We start from the raw sequence: 6,825 nt of genomic DNA, 5'->3' as shown, positions 1-6,825 counted from the left end.
TTACAGAATTGTTTTCCTTACACAAACATAACATAGGTTCATCAATAAATGCAAGGGTAAATAAGACTATTTGCATGACCACTTTCCTGAACAAGACCAATTGGAATTATTTCACAAATGCAATGTTGACTTATCCAATAATCAATCAATGTATTACACAAATAATAGGATAAAGGAAAGTAACAGAAAGTTCCTTTCAACAGACACAGTGAGCATTTGACCAATCCAATATTCACTCACATTTAATCTCCCTGGAAAGGAGGAGTGCAAGCAAACCCCCTAGATCTGCTAAAGGGCTTCAATGCCTGCCAAAGGCCTGAGGAGGAGAGAACGCAACTCACAAACTGCTCAGAGCTTTAGGAACATGCCTAGAGCCACTTGTTTAACAAGGCCGAGGCAAGAGTGGGTTGGCTACTAGACTGGAGAAACGTATGGAGGAGTGAAGACTGTCTGAGGGCCTTGGGATATCTCTGAAGGTTTTTTTGTAGTAATTGAGCTGATGTCCTGTCAGTATTAAAAATATTAATAAAAACACCAAGGATATTAATAATAATACCAATAACAATTCATGCCAACGGCCCAGCATGTACCAGGACTTACCTTTATTTCACGAGCGTGACTCTGTTGAATCGTCAAGACAGATCTAGGAGTTGGGTGCCCTTATCCCCACTGCACCAGAGACTGACCTCATGCAGGCCAGATGCAGCAGGTCTCCATCGAGTTCACACAGCTGGTGTGTTGCAAATCCCCACCAACCTCATCACCACACTTGAGTTCCAACAGTATCACGCCTCTTCCCATTTGGGAATTTCTGTGCTCCAGGACTGAGTGTCAGTGCTAAAATGACACAGCGGGAGGTGTATGTCAGTACTACTGAGGATGCCCAGGCTCTACCACGTTTCATGACCCATGCTCTTAGGAAAATACTCGATCCCTTGGAAATTCTCTGAAATCTTGTTCTCCCAATCTTTCCTATCTCAGAAAGCGCCCCACCATACCTCCGGAAATTCTCCTGACTTGCCTAACATGTAGCAGTAGTCTTAAAAACCCTTTCCCCTTTCATGCAACAAACCAACAGTCCTATAGCTTTGTGCTCAAATGAATGCCCAATCCACCTACTTCTTTTTTTTTTTTTTTTTTTTTTTTAGACGGAGTCCAGGCTGGAGTGCAGTGGCGGGATCTCAGCTCACTGCAAGCTCTGCCTCCCGGGTTTACGCCGTTCTACTGCCTCAGCCTCCCGAGTAGCTGGGACTACAGGCGCCCGCCACCTCGCCCGGCTAGTATTTTGTATTTTTTAGTAGAGACGGGTTTCACCGGGTTAACCAGGATGGTCTCCATCTGCTGACCTCGTGACCCACCCGTCTTGGCCTCCCACAGTACTGGCACAGGCGTGAGCCACTGTGCCCGGCCCACCTGCTGCATTCTTATTCCGCATCACTCAGTCGAAGCCACCATCACTTTCACCTGAAATGCGAAAAAGACTCCTTGTTTCCATATTTTGCCCTCTTTAGAATTGATTCTCCATGAAGCAACTGGAAAAAGTTTTAAACATATGAATGTGATTGTGCCTCTTGCTTAAAACCCTCCAATGACTTCTCACCGCCTGAGGAATGAAATCACAGTCGTTTACATATCTCACCGGAGCTCTGCAACTTCACATCCTCCCTTTGCATTCCACACCCCCTGTCCTCTGCCACTGGTCTCTGGTTCCTCAAACTCACCCTGTTCACTCCCATTTCAGGGCCAATGCTCAATAGAATTGCCTGCCTGGAATTTTCTTCCTCCGAATCTTTGCATGTCATTCCCTCTATTGCTAGGTTACTGGGATCACAATGTAAACGTTATGTCCTGACAGAGGCTGCTGTGAGCTGAATCGTGTGCTCCCCAAAATTCATATGTTGACACCTTAACCCCCAGCACGTAAGGATGTGACTATATTTGGAGATAGCATCATCACAGAGGTAATTATGTTAAAACGAGGTCTTTGGGAGCAGAGGTTGGGGAGTCAGGAGATGGTCAAATTATACAAAATTTCAGTTAGACAGGAGGAGTAAGTGCAAGAGATCTATTACACTTGGTGACTACAGGTAATTTATTCTATTCTTGAACATTGCTAAGAAAGTAGATTTTTTGAGTGTTCTCACAACAACAACAACAAAATGATGGGTATGTGAGGTAACGCATATGCCAATTAGCTTGGGTTAACCATTCCACAATGTGTGCATATTTCACAACAGTACCATAAATGTAGACAATCGTTATCAGTTACAATAAAAAAGTTTTTAAAATGAGGACCTTAGGGTGGGCCCTAATTCAGTTTAACTGATGTCTCCGTGAAAGAGGAGATAAGGATACAAAAGTGCACACACAGAGAAACAGCCACATGAGGACACAAGGAGTAGGCGGCCACCTACAACCCCAGGAGACAGGCCTCGGAGGCAGCCCACTCTGCCAACATCTTGATCTTGGACTTCACCCTCCTTCATCAGATGGAAGCTTCGGATCCTGAATACTTTCCTAATGCCAGATGGTACAAAGGCGAGGAGACAGCACAGACCTCAGGGTGAAACGTTTAGAGAGAATAACACCTCCCATTGCTGTTTTCTATCCCCAAAAGACACCTGTGCCAGCCTTTATTGGTCTTTTGTATTCCCCTGTCCTGTGGATAGTATAACTTTTTAATTTTTGTTTACATAGAGGATAACATAAAACAAAAGTAAACAATAAAATTTCAAAAAGAGGAAAACTCAAATAACAGTGTTTGGGAAGGGTGACAGTGAAGGCAGGAGGGTCACATAACAATTGAGATGGAGGCTTTTGAGCTAAGTCAATGTCCTGTTGTGTTTATATATCAGAATCTATAGTAGCAATTGTCAGATCAGGTGTTTTTGTCCTTGCCTGCTCCATAAGTGCCAGAGGGGATTATTCTAAACCGGGTGAGGAACAGGTAGAGAAGTGTAAGTGAGACAAATTTCCCTGCGATTTGCCACAGTGGCAGGGCAGAATTCATCGTGAGTGCCTCTACCGGCTGATGTCCAAATGTTTAACTCTGTAGATGATGCTTATTGGCTGCCAATTTGGAAGCATCTGCCTTCATGCTCCTGTCTAGAATGGTAACATCTCTCTGCCCGTAGCTGATAAAATCCCCAACATCCCCTAGTCCTGTTTTCCAGTTAAGATTCATGGGAACTATGTGGGCAGATTTACATAGTTCACTTCTGCCAACAGCCAAGGAATACTTGATATTCTTTTCATTTGAAGCCTCTGAGAGAGGGAGTCAGCCTCCACATAGAGGTGTCCCTTGAAGTTTTTGACACATAGTCTCCCTGACACTACTGCTTACACTGGTTTGAAAGTCATTGATGAGCTTGCTACAAAGTTCCTGTAAAATTTAATCCTGACACATCAAGGGCTTGGGACTTCCCAGCTTGATATTCCAATTTTGAAGTGAGTAAATTTGAGTTCTCCAAGACATCAGAATGCCACACAGAATATAACATATTCCAAAAGAAAATTGGACTGCCACAGGAACAGCTTAGATGTAATATAAAAATTAAGTTCTTTGGTGAAAATTTTTATACTCCTTGATATGGTTTGGTTGTGTTTCCACCTAATCTCATCTTGAGTTTTAGCTCCCATAATTGCCAAGTTTTGTGGGAGGAGCCCAATGGAGATAATTGAATCATGGGGACACATTTCCTTATAGTGTTCTGGTGGTAATAAATAAGTCTCACGAGATCTGTTGGTTTTATAAGGAGAAACCATTTTTCACTTTACTTTACTCTACTCTCATTCTCTCTTCTCTTGTCTGCCACCATGTGAGACATGCACTTCACCTTCTGCCATAATTGTGAGGCCTCCCCAGCACATAAAACTGTAGGTCCATTAAACCTCTTTCTTTTGTAAATTGCCCAGACTCAGGCATGTCTTTATTAGCAGGATGAAAATCAACTAATACATCCCACTCCACTGTTTGAAGCAAAACTCCTGGCTCTGTGGGGTCTTCAATTTACTTTTTTTTTTTTTCAGTTTAATGATATAATTTATTTAGCTGAATAGATCCAAAATATTATCATTGTAACATGTAATCAATGTAAAAATTACTCATGACATATTGTATGTTCTTTTCTTGACAAGTTTTTGAAATTTGGTATGAATTTTACACTTATAGCACATTTTAGTTCAGACCAGCCACACTGCAAGTGCAGGTAGCCACATGGGACTAGTGGCTACTGCTTAGGACAGCAAAGGTCAAGGGCAGTGGTTTCCAAATTCCGTCCTTGCTATTGCAACCTCCAGGGAGGGGAGAGGAGCTGAAGTTTAAGTTGATCACCAATGGCCAGTGGATTTATCAGTCATGCCTCATAATGCAGCAGCTTCCATAAAATCCCAAAGAGACAATGTTTGGAGAACTTCCAGATAGCTGAACACATGGAGGTTCTTGGAGGGTGGCGTGCTCAGGGAAGGTATGGAAGCTCCATGCCTCTTCCCCCATACCTCGCCCTATGCCTCTCTTTGTCTGTATTCTTTGTAATATCCTTCATAATCTGGTAAACATGTTTCCCTGAGTTCTGTAAGCCACTCTGGCAAATTAATCAAACCTAAAGAAATGTTGTGGAAAGCCCAGCTTGAGGATCTGTGACTGGTGTCTGGAGGAAGAGGGAGGCAGTCTTGTGGGACTGAGCCCTCAACCTGTGGGATCTGATGCTATCTCCAGGTGGACAGAGTCAGAATTGAATTGGAGGATACCCCCGCAGGTCACGTCTGCTGCTGAATGGATTGCTTGCATGTTGGTGGGGCAAAACCCCCAAGTATTTGGTCATGGAAGTCTGTTGTTTTTCGAGACAGAGTCTTGCTCTGTCACCCAGGCTGGAATGCAGTGGTGCAATCTTGGCTCACTGCAACCTCCGCCTCCTGGATTCAAGCAATTCTCATGCCTCAGTCACCCAAGTTGCTAGGATTATATGCGTGCGCCACCACACCTGGCTAATTTTTATATTTTTAGTAGAGAAAGGGGTCTTACCATGTTGGCCAGGTTGGTCTCAAACTCCTAGCCTCAAGCTATCTGCTTGGTTTGGCCTCCCAAAGTGCTGGGATTATGAGCTTGAGCTACTGAGCCTGGCCAAAAGTCTTCTGTATTGATGCTGGTGGTGGTGTGAGAGCAGAAGAAACACCGTTCATATTTGTTCCACTCACCTTGGCTGTTGCCACACACCTTGTAGGATGGCACTGCAGTTTTTTGTGCCTCCTTTTATTTATTTTTTTTAATTTATTTATTATTATTATACTTTAAGTTGTAGGGTACATGTGCATAATGTGCAGGTTTGTTACATATATATACTTGTGCCATGTTGGTGTGCTGTACCCATCAACTCGTCATTTACATCAGGTATAACTCCCAATGCAATCCCTCCCCCCTACCCCCTCCCCATGATAGGCCCCGTTGTGTGATGTTCCCCTTCCTGAGTCCAAGTGATCTCATTGTTCAGTTCCCACCTATGAGTGAGAACATGCAGTGTTTGGTTTTCTGTCCTTGTGATAGTTTGCTAAGAATGATGGTTTCCAGCTGCATCCATGTCCCTACAAAGGACACAAACTCATCCTTTTTTATGGCTGCATAGTATTCCATGGTGTATATGTGCCACATTTTCTTAATCCAATCTGTCACTGATGGACATTTGGGTTGATTCCAAGTCTTTGCTATTGTGAATAGTGCTGCAATAAACATACGTGTGCATGTGTCTTTATAGCAGCATAATTTATAATCCTTTGGGTATATACCCAGTAATGGGATGGCTGGGTCATATGGTACATCTAGTTCTAGATCCTTGAGGAATCGCCATACTGTTTTCCATAATGGTTGAACTAGCTTACAATCCCACCAACAGTGTAAAAGTGTTCCTATTTCTCCACATCCTCTCCAGCACCTGTTGTTTCCTGACTTTTTAATGATCGCCATGCTAACTGGTGTGAGATGGTATCTCATTGTGGTTTTGATTTGCATTTCTCTGATGGCCAGTGATGATGAGCATTTTTTCATGTGTCTGTTGGCTGTATGAATGTCTTCTTTTGAGAAATGTCTGTTCATATCCTTTGCCCACTTTTGGATGGGGTTGTTTGTTTTTTTCTTGTAAATTTGTTTGAGTTCTTTGTAGGTTCTGGATATTAGCCCTTTGTCAGATGAGTAGATTGCAAAAATTTTCTCCCATTGTGTAGGTTGCCTGTTCACTCTGATGGTAGTTTCTTTTGCAGTGCAGAAGCTCTTTAGTTTAATGAGATCCCATTTGTCAATTTTGGCTTTTGCTGCTGTTGCTTTTGGTGTTTTAGACATGAAGTCTTTGCCCATGCCTATGTCCTGAATGGTACTACCTAGGTTTTCCTCTAGGATTTTTATGGTATTAGGTCTAACATTTAAGTCTCTAATCCATCTTGAATTAATTTTCGTATAAGGAGTAAGGAAGGGATCCAGTTTCAGCTTTCTACTTATGGCTAGCCAATTTTCCCAGCACCATTTATTAAATAGGGAATCCTTTCCCCATTTCTTGTTTCTCTTAGGTTTGTCAAAGATCAGATGGCTGTAGATGTGTGGTATTATTTCTGAGGACTCTGTTCTGTTCCATTGGTCTATATCTCTGTTTTGGTACCAGTACCATGCTGTTTTGGTTACTGTAGCCTTGTAGTATAGTTTGAAGTCAGGTAGCATGATGCCTCCAGCTTTGTTCTTTTCACTTAGGATTGTCTTGGAGATGCGGGCTCTTTTTTGGTTCCATATGAACTTTAAAGCAGTTTTTTCCAATTCTGTGAAGAAACTCATTGGTAGCTTGA

At 42.7% G+C, this 6,825-nt stretch overlaps 1 long non-coding RNA gene across 1 annotated transcript in view; it reads left to right on the top strand.

Moving 5' to 3' along the window:
• The first annotated feature begins 1,856 nt into the window (after positions 1-1,856).
• Positions 1,857-6,825, top strand: part of LOC139359745 (uncharacterized) — a 28,140-nt gene continuing 23,171 nt past the window's right edge. Inside the window, exon 1 of the long non-coding RNA XR_011616134.1 lies at positions 1,857-1,961. This is a non-coding gene — a long non-coding RNA (uncharacterized lncRNA). The remainder of the gene's footprint in view (positions 1,962-6,825) is intronic.

This window comes from Macaca nemestrina, chromosome 18 (genome assembly GCF_043159975.1).
Source record: "Macaca nemestrina isolate mMacNem1 chromosome 18, mMacNem.hap1, whole genome shotgun sequence".
In the NCBI taxonomy this organism is placed as follows: Eukaryota; Metazoa; Chordata; class Mammalia; order Primates; family Cercopithecidae; genus Macaca; species Macaca nemestrina.
Note: the sequence above shows the minus strand (reverse complement) of the source record. Positions and strands in the feature narration are given on the sequence as shown.